Below are 16,028 nucleotides of genomic sequence, written 5' to 3' on the forward strand. Positions count from 1 at the left end.
ATGAACTGTGGACTGTGACCTGCACCCTGTTGTCCAGCTGCCATACCGCCAAGGCGGTATGGCCTAGTGGGTCCATGAACCCAACGTAACACTTTCACTTGACAATAAAAGATGTTTTAAAATAACACTATATCCATATCTTGCGTTTCCAGACACAAGTGCCAAAGATAAAGTGTTACACTTGAGATAGTGGCAATCATTCTTCTTAAAATACACATTTGCCACAAAAGAAGAGATCAAGCGGCTTACCCTTTGCTGGAGGTTGAATGGGTAGTGGCCGCTACACAGTGAGGGCACAATATGTTTCAAGTTGCCTGAATGTTCACACTAAGTAGGTCAGCATGCCATTGCGAGTTGAGCTCTATCTTGCTCTTTCAGAAGACCCACAACTAACCTTCTAAACTTCTCTTGTAGAGCAGAAGATATAGAAGTTGAATCAATGTGTGCATGTTGTAAACTCTCAAGGACGTGGCTTACATCAAGCTGGGTCTCAAAACATTCACCGGCATGTCGCCCCAAGTTCCCAGGTTAACTCCTCAGGACTTTAAGATCCATAGTGTTCAGAGCTTCTACTCCCATTGCACCTCCTCCTAAACCCATGGCCACCAGATCCCTTTGTTTCCTATTACATTGCAGCCGGTTGTCTTTTCTCACCTCTTGCCCGAGTCAACCCAACTGTAATGACCAGGGGGTAGGGAAACGGACAAGTGAGCCCTAAACTACCCGCCACTCTGTCCCTGCCTACTTGCAACGACCCGCCCTAGGCGACGGGGTACAACTGGGCGGCGGTCCCTGCACTCAGTAAGTGCACGACAAACACGACAAACATACAAGGGAATACAAGCAAGGGAAAGGGGCAGTTGCCCACGGCAACACCGTGAGCAACCAGAGTGGTGAACCAGCCGAGTCAAGCCAGGAGTGTGCGAGGTACCAAACGAAGAGCAGAAGAGTAGTCAGTAAGCCAGGGTCTGTATGGAGCAGGAACAAAATAGAAGGAGCTGTAGCTGGGCCAGGAAACCACACGAAAAAGAATAACAAGCAAGGAGGAACAGGAAATGCAGGTATAAATAGACAGAGGGCGGGAGCTAGCTGAGTCTGGCCAGGCTGCGATAGGCTCTCCCACTCCTAAGCCTGCCAGCCTGAGTGGTGGAAGCTGGAGTCAGTCTCAGGGATGTAGATTCAGGTGCTGACTGATTAATTAAGGGAGTTAACCCCGAAGCTGTGCCTGGCAGATCCTTTACAGTACCCCCCTTTTATGAGGGGCCACCGGACCCTTTCTAAGTGGACCTGGCTTACTGGGGAAACGCAGGTGGAACCTCCTGACCAATACCCCAGCGTGAACATCCTGGGCGGGTACCCAAGTCCTCTCCTCGGGCCCGTAACCTCTCCAATGGATCAGGTACTGGAGGGAGCCTTGGACCATCTTGCTGTCCACAATCCTGGCCACCTCGAATTCCACCCCCTCAGGGGTGAGGACGGGAACAGGAGGTCTCCTCGAGGGAGCCAAGGACGGGGAGCAGCGTTTAAGGAGGGAGGCATGAAACACATCGTGTATACGAAAAGACGGGGGTAACTCCAGCCGGAAGGAGACAGGATTGAGGACCTCAATGACCTTATACGGCCCAATAAACCGGGGAGCAAACTTCTTGGACGGAACCTTGAGACGCAAGTTCCTAGACGACAACCACACCAGATCCCCGACCATAAACAGGGGGTTAGCAGAACGTTTTCTATCAGCCTGAGTTTTTTGTACGCTCTGGGACGCCTCTAGGTTCTTCTGAACCTGGGCCCAGACTGTGCACAGTTCCCGATGAACGACCTCTACCTCGGGATTGTTGGAACTACCAGGTGAAACGGAGGAGAACCGTGGATTAAACCCAAAATTACAGAAAAAGGGAGAGACCCCTGACGAGTTACTGACCCGGTTATTAAGGGAAAATTCGGCGAGGGGAATGAATGAGACCCAATCATATTGACAGTCAGAGACAAAACACCTTAAGTATTGTTCTAGAGATTGATTAGTCCTCTCCGTTTGACCATTGGTTTCAGGATGGAAGGCAGAGGAGAAGGAGAGATCAATCCCCAACTTCATACAGAAGGCTCTCCAAAACAATGAAACAAATTGTACCCCTCTGTCCGAAACAATATTGACAGGGACCCCATGGAGACGCAGGATGTGTTTGACAAACAAGGTAGCCAACGTCTTGGCGTTGGGTAGTTTCTTGAGGGGCACAAAGTGGCACATCTTACTGAAGCGGTCTACCACCACCCACACCACCGACTTGCCTTGGGATGGAGGCAAATCGGTGATAAAATCCATGGAGATATGTGTCCAAGGTCTCTGGGGAATGGGCAACGAACGCAGTAAGCCCGCTGGTCGGGACCTGGGAGTCTTGGACCTAGCACAAACCTCACAAGCGGCGACGTAGGCCTTAACGTCTTTAGGCAACCCAGGCCACCAATAATTTCTGGTAATGAGGTGTTTGGTACCCAGGATGCCTGGATGACCAGATAGTGCGGAGTCATGATTTTCCCTAAGTACCCTTAGCCGGAATTGCAGGGGAACAAACAGCTTGTTCTCAGGAAGGTTCCCGGGAGCTGAACCTTGATCAGCAGCAATTTCAGAGACTAAATCAGAATCGATCGAGGAAATGATTATACCTGGAAGCAAAATACAAGCAGGATCTTCCTCCGAAGGAGGGCTGGCCATCAAGCTACGCGACAGTGCATCAGCCTTAATATTTTTAGACCCAGCCCTATAGGTAACCAAAAAATTGAATCTGGTAAAAAATAACGCCCATCGAGCTTGTCTCGGGTTTAGCCTCCGGGCAGATTCTAGGAAAACCAGATTCTTGTGGTCGGTAAGGACCGTTACCTGGTGTCTAGCCCCCTCCAGGAAGTGGCGCCACTCTTCAAATGCCCATTTAATGGCTAAGAGTTCGCGGTTGCCAATATCATAGTTACTCTCAGTTGGCGAAAACTTCCTGGAGAAGTAGGCACAGGGGCGGAGATGGGTGAGGGACCTGGTACCCTGGGACAAGACAGCCCCCACTCCCACCTCAGATGCGTCAACTTCCACGATAAATGGCTCCATTTGGTTGGGCTGAACCAGCACCGGGGCCGAGATAAAGCACTTCTTAAGGACCTCAAAAGCCTGGACAGCCTCAGGAGGCCAGTGGAGGAGATCAGCACCTTTGCGAGTGAGGTCCGTAAGAGGCTTAGCGATGACCGAGAAGTTAGCAATAAATCTCCTGTAATAATTAGCGAACCCCAAAAAACACTGTAACGCCTTCAGTGAGGCAGGTTGGACCCATTCCGCCACAGCCTGAACCTTGGCGGGGTCCATGCGGAATTCATGAGGAGTGAGGATTTGACCCAAAAATGGTATCTCCTGTACCCCAAACACACATTTTTCGGTTTTGGCAAACAGTTTGTTTTCCCGAAGGACCTGGAGCACCTTCCTGACATGCTCAATGTGGGAGGGCCAGTCCTTGGAAAACACCAGTATGTCATCAAGGTACACTACAAGAAATATCCCCAGGTAATTTCTCAAAATCTCATTTATGAAATTCTGGAAGACCGCAGGGGCATTACACAACCCAAAGGGCATGACGAGGTATTCGAAATGACCTTCGGGCGTGTTAAACGCAGTCTTCCACTCATCCCCCTCTTTGATGCAAATAAGGTTATACGCCCCCCGTAGATCCAATTTAGAGAACCATTGGGCCCCCTGAACCTGATTAAAGAGATCAGGAATAAAAGGAAGGGGATACTGGTTCCTTACCGTGACCTTATTCAGGCTACGGTAGTCAATGCATGGCCTAAGACCACCATCCTTCTTCCCCACGAAGAAGAAGCCAGCACCTACCGGAGAAGAAGAGGGACGAATGTAACCCTTGGCCAGGGATTCCTGGATATACTCTCTCATGGCTTCACGTTCGGGACAAGAAAGATTAAATATCCTACCCTTAGGAAGCTTAGCTCCTGGTACCAATTCGATAGCGCAATCGTATTCTCTATGAGGAGGTAACGCTTCGGAGGCCTCCCTAGAGAAAACATCAGCGAAGTCCTGAACAAACTCGGGTAGCGTATTCGCCTCCTCAGGGGGAGAAATAGAATTAACAGAAAAACATGACGTACAACATTCATTACCCCATTTGGTTAGCTCCCCAGTTTTCCAGTCAAACGTGGGATTATGCAACTGCAACCAGGGAAGGCCTAGAACCAAATCGTACAATAATCCCTGCATCAACAGTACAGAGCATTGCTCCAAATGCATGGAGCCAACAAGGAGTTCAAAAACAGGGGTATGCTGTGTAAAATAACCATTAGCAAGAGGAGTGGAGTCGATACCCACTACCGGGACAAGTTTAGGCAAATCAATCAGAGGCATAGCAAGAGACATAGCAAATTCCACAGACATAATATTAGTAGAGGACCCTGAATCCACGAAGGCACTGCCGGTAGCAGACCTACCACCAAAAGAGACCTGAAAGGGAAGCAAGATCTTAGTACGTTTCCTATTTACTGGAAATACCTGTGCGCCCAAGTGACCTCCCCGATGATCACTTAGGCGCGGAAGTTCTCTGGCTGCATTTTTACGCTTAGGAAAGTTGTTCACTTGATGCTTGTCATCCCCACAGTAGAAGCAGAGACCATTCTTCCTGCGGAATTCTCTACGTTGTTGGGGGGACACGGAGGCCCCGAGTTGCATAGGTATCTCTGAGTCTTTCGGGGAGGAACGAAGCAACGGAACTTCGGGAGGCATCATGGGGGAGTCGGAGGAGAAAACACATAAACGTTCATGTTGTCGTTCCCTGAGACGTCGGTCAAGTCGTACCGCTAAAGCCATAGCCTGGTCTAGGGAGTCAGAAGAGGGATAGCTAACTAGCAGGTCTTTCAGGGCATTCGACAGACCCAACCTAAACTGGCACCTTAAGGCAGGGTCATTCCACCGAGAAGCTACGCACCACTTCCTAAAGTCAGAGCAATACTCCTCAACAGGTCTCTTACCCTGACGTAAGGTCACCAGCTGACTCTCGGCAAAGGCAGTCCTGTCAGTCTCATCATAAATAAGTCGGAGAGCAGAAAATAAACAATCAACGGAGGAAAGTTCAGGGGCGTCAGGAGCCAAGGAGAAGGCCCACTCTTGGGGCCCTTCCTGGAGCCGGGACATAATTATACCCACCCGCTGGCTCTCAGAACCTGAGGAATGAGGCTTTAAACGAAAGTAAAGCCTACAACTCTCCCGAAAGGAGAGAAAAGCCCTCCGGTCCCCTGAGAACCGGTCGGGCAACTTGAGGTGGGGTTCAAGAGGTGCGGTGAGGGGAACAACCAAGGTAGCATCAGGCTGGTTGACCCTTTGAGCCAGGGCCTGGACCTGTAGGGAGAGACCCTGCATTTGCTGAGCCAGGGTCTCACGGGGATCCATAGTGGTGTCAGGGACCAGGGTAGACTAGGTATGGGCTTGTTATTATGTAATGACGGGGGGTAGGGAAACGGACAAGTGAGCCCTAAACTACTTGCAACGACCCGCCCTAGGCGACGGGGTACAACTGGGCGGCGGTCCCTGCACTCAGTAAGTGCACGACAAACACGACAAACATACAAGGGAATACAAGCAAGGGAAAGGGGCAGTTGCCCACGGCAACACTGTGAGCAACCAGAGTGGTGAACCAGCCGAGTCAAGCCAGGAGTGTGCGAGGTACCAAACGAAGAGTAGTCAGTAAGCCAGGGTCTGTATGGAGCAGGAACAAAATAGAAGGAGCTGTAGCTGGGCCAGGAAACCACACGAAAAAGAGTAACAAGCAAGGAGGAACAGGAAATGCAGGTATAAATAGACAGAGGGCGGGAGCTAGCTGAGTCTGGCCAGGCTGCGATAGGCTCTCCCACTCCTAAGCCTGCCAGCCTGAGTGGTGGAAGCTGGAGTCAGTCTCAGGGATGTAGATTCAGGTGCTGACTGATTAATTAAGGGAGTTAACCCCGAAGCTGTGCCTGGCAGATCCTTTACACCAACCTCTTATCATCTCAATTTGGTTTAGCTTCTTAAACAGATTTTGCCAAGCGATTTTTTAGTATTATTTCAAAGCATTTTGGCATTGTGCATAGGTCATTTAAGTTAAACTGGGTAACTGAGATGAATAGGGCTGTCCCCATAAATTCAGCGCGTTTTTTTTTTCTGCACCCCCCCCCCTCTTCCAGAGATATGGCCCACTATTGTGTTGGCCCCAGTTGCGGATTAAGTAGACCATAGGCCCTGGGCTGTTACCCAAACTTGGGCCCCCCTTCTCCACCGCCGCCCTGCTGCGCCATAACTATTGTTAACACTACCTTTTTATGCAAGCATTACCAAATGGGTGTTACGATTCCGCTTGTCAAAGGGCTGTGTCGCTACATACTGACAGTCTCCAACCATCGCTGACCGTATCACACTGTAAGGACACATCCTCCTGGCAAGGGGAATGGTAACACCCATTTTTCTAATAGTCCTGGACTGCTCAAAGACGTTTTGTGAAATGCAAGGATTACCTATAAGGAGAGGTAGCAGCTTCTCTATAAATCCAGTAACTCACAGGTGATGTCTTCTCAGATTCTAGTCATTTGTTTCCTCTTTCCTTCTCCATCCAGTCCATTTCTGCAGAATTTGCCACTCAGATATCTTCGGCTCCTCACTTTTCCAACATTTCCACGCCTAGAAACCAAAATAGAATTCTCATAATGCCACACACTGTGCCCCTAAACATAATAGCACCATACACTCCGCCCCTGAATAAAATAGTACCAAACACTGTGCCCCTGAATAAAATAGTACCAAACACTGTGCCTCTGAATATAATTGTATCAAACACTGTAAAGTAAAGCACCACATGCACAGTTCCCCCTGTAGATAGCGCCACACACAGCCCCTGTAGATAGCATCACATACACACACACACACACACACACACACACACACCCATACTGTAGATTGTGCCACACACACCCCTGTAAATAGCATCACACACAGCCCCCCTATAGATATCGCCACACAGCCCCCCTGTAGATAGCACCACACAGACCTCCTGTAGATAGTGCCACACAGACCCCTGTAGATAGCATCATACACAGCCCTACTGTAGATAGCGCCACACAGACCCCCTGGAGATAGTGCCATACAGTCCCCCCTGTAAATATTGCCACACCCCCCTATAGATAGCGCCACACAGATCCCTGTAGATAGTGTCACAAACCCCCTGTAGGTAGCTCCATTGCTCTTGTAGACAGCACCACACAGCCCCCTATAGATAGCACCACACAGCCCCCGTGTAAATAAGGCACACAGCCCCCTGTAGATATGGCACACATCCCCACTGTAGAATGCTCCACCCCCTGTAGTTAGTGGCACACTTACCTGTCCCTGTCTCTTCTGATGAGGCCACATCCAGCGGAACAACACAAGCAGCGCAAAAAATGCAGAATGGCAGGGAAAGGAACCGATGGTTCCCTTGCTTTGCCAGCGATGTCAATTGTATCCGCATCCTTTGGACGCGGATGCAATTGAGTCCATGGGCCTTCTGTTTTGTCTCAGATTTTGCCGCGATTCGCTGCAAAAACGTGACAAAACTGCAATGTAGTCTTCGGGCGGCCATGTGCCCCGCGGGAGAATCAGGCCCCAGGTGGCCACCCATAATTGACTTATAGGGGTTCACCACTGGTTGCTCCCTTTATGCTAATTTGCTGTACTTAGCCAACAGGGTGTGAACTACCCTCAAGCTCCCTCGCGCTGATTGGGAGAATGGGGGTAGTTCACGCCCCGTTGGCTAACTACAGGGAATTAGCATATACGGAGCCAACACAACAGTGGGCCATATCTCTGGAACGAGTGAGGGGGGTCCAGGAAAAAAATGTGCTGGAAACAGGGAGACTGCGCTATTCAGGTCAGATAAGCAGTTTCATTTAGATGACCTAGTGATAGGTCCTCTTTAAAATCTGCTTTAAAAGGCATATTTTTAGGCAGCGTTTTTTAAACAGCGGCGCTAAATTATGCCTAATATGAACTACTCAGCTATTTACCATTGAAATCAATGGGAAGTTGCTTGCAGGCGTTTTTTATGTGCATTTTAGGTGCATTTCGGAGAGTAATGTGATTAATTTACATTCCGAAATACACAGAAAAATAAGCAGTATGAACATGGCCTAAACGTACCCTAACAATAGGTTACAACACTGTCACATATATAAAGTACATAAGTCTTATGCTTAACCCCTTCCTGACATCTGCCATATATATACGGCGCACGTGGGATGGGGGAGTATGGTGCAGGCCCATTGGCTGAGACCGCTTCATAGAATGAGTGTGTCGGCTTTATCTTACAGCTGACACTTCAGTAGAACAAGCAGGATCCCGCTTGAGTACGATTCCACTCGTTTAAACTGTTACCTTTTGCAGTCAATAGCAAATATAGCATTTAAATGGCTAGAAAGAGGGGGGCGGCTCCCTGTAACATTGCAACGGCCCTCCCGCTATGCCATTGCGAGATGCCATTGGTTGACATGGCAACCTGGGGGCATGATGAAGGCCCCGAGCTCTGCCATCTTTGTACTCCTATGAAGCCCTGCTTCTGTCATGGCTTCATAGGAGAGTGTCAGTATAACGATATACTGCAATACATTAGTATTGCAGTACATCATGCAAGCAATCCAATTATCTCTGGTTCAAATCCCCTAGAGGAACAAGTAAAAAAAAGAATCGCTGTTATTTGGTTACTTCATCTCCCACAAAAAATGGAATAAAAAGTGATCAAAAAGTCTCATGTACCCCAGTATTGTACCAGTAGAAACTACATCTCGCCTAGCAAAAAAGAAGCCCTGACACCGCTCCATCGACGGTAAAATAAAAAAGTTATGGCTCTCAGAATATGGCAACAAAACTAAAATTGTATTTTTAACAATCAGATTTTTCCTTGTAAAGGTAGTAAAACATAAAAAAACTATATAAATTTGGTATCGCCGTAATCATATTGACCCGCAGAATAAAGTAAATGTGGTGCTTTTATCACACGTTGAAGCGGTAAACCCCCCAAAAAAGATTGAGGAATCTCAGTTTTTTCCACCCAACAAATAATTTTTTTCCAGTTTCCCACTACATTATATGGTACAACAAATGGTGCCATGAACATCTACAACTTGTCCCGCAAAACAACAAGCCATCATATGGCAGTATTGATGGAAAAATAAATAAGTTATGACTTTTGGAATGTGGGGATGAAAAAACTAAAGTGAAAATCCGAAAAATGGCTGCGGTGGGAAAGGGTTAAAGTGGCTTGTCGACCCCTAACAAATAGCTCAAACAAGCTCCAAATCTCTAAAACTAACAATATATAATATTTATAGTGTTTACATTCCACACTGCTCCTGCATCAGGTTTACATCGGTAGGGCAATGACATGCCAAGATTATCACTGCGGTCAGTGATTAACCGTCGTGGTCACGTATCTATGAACAACATGTCATTATTCTGCCAGTATAAACAAGACTCTGCTGGGGACCAAGGTACTGGTGGCGTGGGAATTTAAACAGTTTATTACTTTTTATTAATTCTACTTATGGTTTATTGAATTTTCCAACAAAGTAAACAAATGTAAAGCCAAAACATTTGCTTCATCCTATAAAACTCAGGACAACCCTGGGTAAACATAAAAAAACTTCAAAAATACAATGGTACAGTATATTGTACTAATTTTTCATTATAACAAAATCAAACAATATTAGAATAAAAGAAGAAAGAATAAGGCCCTCTTCACGTCGTGATTTGGCTTTCCGTCAGATAGGAGTCCTGGCATTTACAGTGAAGGAAATAAGTATTTGATCCCTTGCTGATTTTGTAAGTTTGCCCACTGTCAAAGACATGAACAGTCTAGAATTTTTAGGCTAGGTTAATTTTACCAGTGAGAGATAGATTATATAAAAAAAATCAAAAAAAATCACATTGTCAAAATTATATATATTTATTTGCATTGTGCACAGAGAAATAAGTATTTGATCCCTTTGGCAAACAAGACTTAATACTTGGTGGCAAAACCCTTGTTGGCAAGCACAGCAGTCAGACGTTTTTAGTAGTTGATGATGAGGTTTGCACACATGTTAGATGGAATTTTGGCCCACTCCTCTTTGCAGATCGTCTGTAAATCATTAAGATTTCGAGGCTGTCGCTTGGCAACTCGGATCTTCAGCTCCCTCCATAAGTTTTAGATGGGATTAAAGTCTGGAGACTGGCTAGGCCACTCCATGACCTTAATGTGCTTCTTTTTGAGCCACTCCTTTGTTGCCTTGGCTGTATGTTTCGGGTAATTGTCGTGCTGGATGACTCAGCCACGAGCCGTTTTTAATGTCCTGGTGGAGGGAAGGAGGTTGTCACTCAGGATTTGACGGTACATGGCTCCATCCATTCTCCCATTGATGCGGTGAAGTAGTCCTGTGCCCTTAGCAGAGAAACACCCCCAAAACATAATGTTTCCACCTCCATGCTTGACAGTGGGGACGGTGTTCTTTGGGTCATAGGCAGCATTTCTCTTCCTCCAAAAACGGCGAGTTGAGTCAATTTTACTCTCATCTGACCACAGCACCTTCTCCCAATCACTCTCAGAATCATGCAGATGTTCATTTGCAAACTTCAGACGGGCCTGTACATGTGCCTTCTTGAGCAGGGGGACCTTGCGGGCACTGCAGGATTTTAATCCATTATGGCGTAATGTGTTACCAATGGTTTTCTTGGTGACTGTGGTCCCAGCTGCCTTGAGATCATTAACAAGTTCTCCCCGTGTAGTTTTCGGCTGAGCTCTCACCTTCCTCAGGATCAAGGATATCCCACGAGGTGAGATTTTGCATGGAGCCCCAGATCGATGTCAATTGACAGTCATTTTGTATGTCTTCCATTTTCTTACTATTGCACCAACAGTTGTCTCCTTCTCACCCAGCGTCTTACTTATGGTTTTGTAGCCCATTCCAGCCTTGTGCAGGTCTATGATCTTGTCCCTGACATCCTTAGAAAGCTCTTTGGTCTTGCCCATGTTGTAGAGGTTAGAGTCAGACTGATTAATTGAGTCTGTGGACAGGAGTCTTTTATACAGGTGACCATGTAAGACAGCTGTCTTTAATACAGGCACCAAGTTGATTTGGAGCGTGTAACTGGTCTGGAGGAGGCTGAACTCTTAATGGTTGGTAGGGGATCAAATACTTATTTCTCTGTGCACAATGCAAATAAATATATATAATTTTGACAATGTGATTTTCTTATTTTTTTTTTAATATAATCTATCTCTCACTGGTAAAATTAACCTAGCCTAAAAATTCTAGACTGTTCATGACTTTGACAGTGGGCAAACTTACAAAATCAGCAAGGGATCAAATACTTATTTCCTCCACTGTACCTCCAATGAAATGGCAAAATGTATCCCATTGAATAGCATACAGTGAAATACATAGCCCAGGGACTGGCCCTGGGAAAACTCACTGTCCACGGACAGAGCATCTATAAGTGTTCTGCCCGGGAGCCTGTGGAAGCGCCAGACGTCCCTTTCCATATATTGACAGCTACTTCGGGATCTTTCTAAGAGCTGGTGTCCTCGGGCAGAGCATTAGCTAGCGTTCTGCTGGGACTCCAGCACTGTTTTATATGGACCATGAAGTCAGGAGCATCCATAACGAAGTCCACAGAAAGAGAAAACGCTTTGCCTGGGACTCTGACCATGGGAAAACTACTTAAGTCACTGTCCATATATGTCTCCGGGCAGAGCGGCTATGCAGGAAGATCCAGCGACATAACTTATATGGACAGTCATGTCAATAGAACTTACCAACACATATGTTTGTTTTGGGTTTTCTGTATAAATACTTTTTATTCATACATTGGAACAAAAGAACTGATGTACAAAATAAATAAAATCGATCCAGTGAAAAGTAATTATTACATTCGTCAATTATCTAAGAGTGTATAAAACATGACAGTCAGTAATGTTAAAGGGTTATTCCCAAGTTGATAAATGTATCTAGGAAGCTCCCCCATGTAAAAATAAGACGTTTTCTAATTACCTGTCCGTCGTCCAGCGATGTCATTTTCTTGATATCCTTGATTGATGTTGCGGTCGGTCCCTCTTTGTATCTTGCTCGTTGCCTAGGTTCCCGGCCACCGCTATTTACCTTTAGCGGTGGCCGCGCATGCGTAATGACATCCTCTGCGTCCTGAGCAGAGGATGACATTTACTCGTGAACGTGCATATCGGCGCATCTCGGCGCATGCGCAGGCAGGAGATGCAGTGGAAGGCACCCGTCGCGAGGAGAAGTTTGAGCTCCGCTAAAGGTAAGTGTGTGTGTGTGTGTGTGTGTGTGTGTTTGTATATATATGGGTGTGTTTGTGTATATGTGTTTGTGTGTGTGTTTGTGTATATGTGTGTTTATGTGTGTGTGTATATATGGGTGTATTTGTGTGTGTGTATATGTTTGTGTGTATAATTTTGTGTGTGTGTGTTTGTGTATATCTGTGTGTTTGTGTATGTGTTTGTGTGTGTATATATGGGTGTGTTTCTGTATATGTTTGTGTGTATATGTTTGTGTGTGTTTTTGTATATGTGTGTGTTTGTGTATGTGTTTATATGGGTGTGTTTGTGTACATGTGTTTGTGTATATGTTTGTGTGTATATGTTTGTGTGTATATGTGTGTGTTTGTGTAGATATGTGTGTGTATATGTGTGTGTTTGTGTATATATGTGTGTGTGTTTGTGTGTGTTTGTGCATACATAGGTGTGTTTGTGCATATGTGTATATGTTTGTGTGTGTTTTTGTATATGTATATGTGTGTTTGTGTATGTGTGTGTTTGTGTATATATGGGTGTGTTTGTGTATATATGTGTGTGTTTGTGTATATGTTTGTGTGTATATGTTTGTGTGTGTGTGTTTTTGTATATATGTGTGTTTGTGTATATATGGGTGTGTTTGTGTACATGTTTGTGTGTATATGTGTTTTTTGTGTTGATGTGTGTGTGTTTGTGTATATATGGGTGTGTTTGTGTATATATGGGTGTGTAACATACATACATGCAAACATACATACATTCAAACATACATGCACATATACACATACATGCACATATACACATACATACATGACAACATACATACATGACAATATACATACATGACAACATACATACATGCAAACATACATGCACATATACACATACAAACATGCCAACATACATACAAGAAAACATACATACATGCAAATATACATAAATGCAAACATGCAAACATACATGCATACATACATGCAAACATACATACATGAAAACATACATACATGAAAACATACATGCACATATACACATACAAACATGACAACATACATACATACATGACGACATACATACATGACAACATACATACATGACAATATACATACATGACAACATACATACATGCAAACATACATGCACATATACACATACAAACATGCCAACATACATACAAGAAAACATACATACATGCAAATATACATAAATGCAAACATACATACATACATACATGAAAACATGCATACATGAAAACATACATACATGAAAACATACATGAAAACATACATGCACATATACACATACAAACATGACAACATACATACATACATGACGACATACATACAAGAAAACATACATACATACATACATGCACATACACACATACACATACATACATGACAACATACATACATCACAACATACCTACATATACACATACATACATACATGACAACATACATACAAAAATAAACTCACCTAAGACGTTCCCACGAAGAGCTGAACGGTCCCGTCACTTTTCTTCTTACTGCTCCCATTCACAATAACATAGCGGTGGGCGCAGATGACGTAAACACGTGTGCCTGATATAATTACGTCATCTGCGCCACAACGCATTGTTACTATGAATACGAGCGGCGCCAAGAAGAAGGAAGATGGCAAGTGACGGGACCGTTCAGAGCGCCGTTAGAACGTCTTAGGTGAGTTTATTTTTTTTATATGTTTTTAGTTGTTCGCCGGGTGCTGATGCAGCACCGGTGCGGCGGATACACAAATTACATGTAGTGACAGGGGGGGAGAGAGAAGTTGTTTGCCGAAATGGGGTGAGTGTAGTGTAGTGTAGTGTAGGGTTGATGACATTCACGGTAAGTTCGTCTCAATCGGGCTTACCATGCCCGCTTGAGACGAACATTCTCCCGATGTTGCTAGAACTACAGTATCTAGCAACATCGGGAGCGCGCACACTGCAGAGCAGAGCGGCTTGATTGACATCAAGCCGCTCACGCCCCTTTTTAGAAAAGATAACCAGCACTTGCTGAGTTATCAAGTGTAAATAAAAGGCAGTTAGGAAATTAATTTTTACATGACGACATACATACAAGAAAACATACATACATACATACATGCACATACACACATACATACATGACAACATACATACATCACAACATACCTACATATACACATACATACATACATGACAACATACATACAAAAATAAACTCACCTAAGACGTTCCCACGAAGAGCTGAACGGTCCCGTCACTTTTCTTCTTACTGCTCCCATTCACAATAACATAGCGGTGGGCGCAGATGACGTAAACACGTGTGCCTGATATAATTACGTCATCTGCGCCACAACGCATTGTTACTATGAATACAAGCGGCGCCAAGAAGAAGGAAGATGGCAAGTGACGGGACCGTTCAGAGCGCCGTTAGAACGTCTTAGGTGAGTTTATTTTTTTTATATGTTTTTAGTTGTTCGCCGGGTGCTGATGCAGCACCGGTGCGGCGGATACACAAATTACATGTAGTGACAGGGGGGGGAGAGAGAAGTTGTTTGCCGAAATGGGGTGAATGTAGTGTAGTGTAGTGTAGGGTTGATGACATTCACGGTAAGTTCGTCTCAATCGGGCTTACCATGCCCGCTTGAGACGAACATTATCCCGATGTTGCTAGAACTACAGTATCTAGCAACATCGGGAGCGCGCACACTGCAGAGCAGAGCGGCTTGATTGACATCAAGCCGCTCACGCCCCTTTTTAGAAAAGATAACCAGCACTTGCTGAGTTATCAAGTGTAAATAAAAGGCAGTTAGGAAATTAATTTTTAAATTTTTTTAACAGCAAATGTTTTAAAATTCATTTCCTGCTTAGAATGTCTAAAAAAAAAAATTTGAGTCAACTTGGGACAACCCCTTTAAGCTTGAGAGCAATGACCTCTCTACAAGGACAAGCAGTTTGATCCATCATGTAGACATACATGGACAGAAGAAATAGAATACTATCTCAAGTGTCCATTTGTCTTTAGAATGTATACATCTCGATCGCACATCATTTCCTCAGCTGTTTAACAGAGATAGAACATATAATACTGTTTAACTGTAAAGGTCATGATTTGGGCAAAGTATGGTAGAGACAATCTGAATCCACATGTGATGATGAAGTCAAATATAAAATATACCAGGTAATAGACATGTTTCCAACACAAAGTAGGCACTAAATCCAGATGTGATGGTACCAGATGGCTGTTTTTTTATTTCTGTAATCTATCCAAGGTTGCCAGACCTGCAAGAAAAATTTCATATTTTGTTTTTCTCTTCCCCTTAATTCCTTCAACCTGCATAGTTCGGAATTGTAATGTAATTTGTTAACAAGTCGATCGATTGAGGGAGGCGACGAGTCTCTCCATTTAGATGGAATCAATAATTTAGCTGCAGTTATGATAAAATTGGGTAGATTCCCAAATCAGGGTGTTAGGTCCTTTATTGGTAGCCATGGTAAGATTAATAATTTTGATAGTGTGAGAGAGAAAGATCACACCTCAGATATCAATGATGCAACCTGAGTCCAAAATGGTTGTATGCATGTAAAGGATCTGCCAGACACAGCTTCTGTGTCGACGCCCGTGGTTAATCAGTCTGCATCTGTTCCTAGGTCTTGTCAAAAATATTTTTAATTATCTTTATATGTGTGAACATATA

Source organism: Rhinoderma darwinii, chromosome 3, assembly GCF_050947455.1.
Source record: "Rhinoderma darwinii isolate aRhiDar2 chromosome 3, aRhiDar2.hap1, whole genome shotgun sequence".
Classification (NCBI taxonomy): domain Eukaryota; kingdom Metazoa; phylum Chordata; class Amphibia; order Anura; family Rhinodermatidae; genus Rhinoderma; species Rhinoderma darwinii.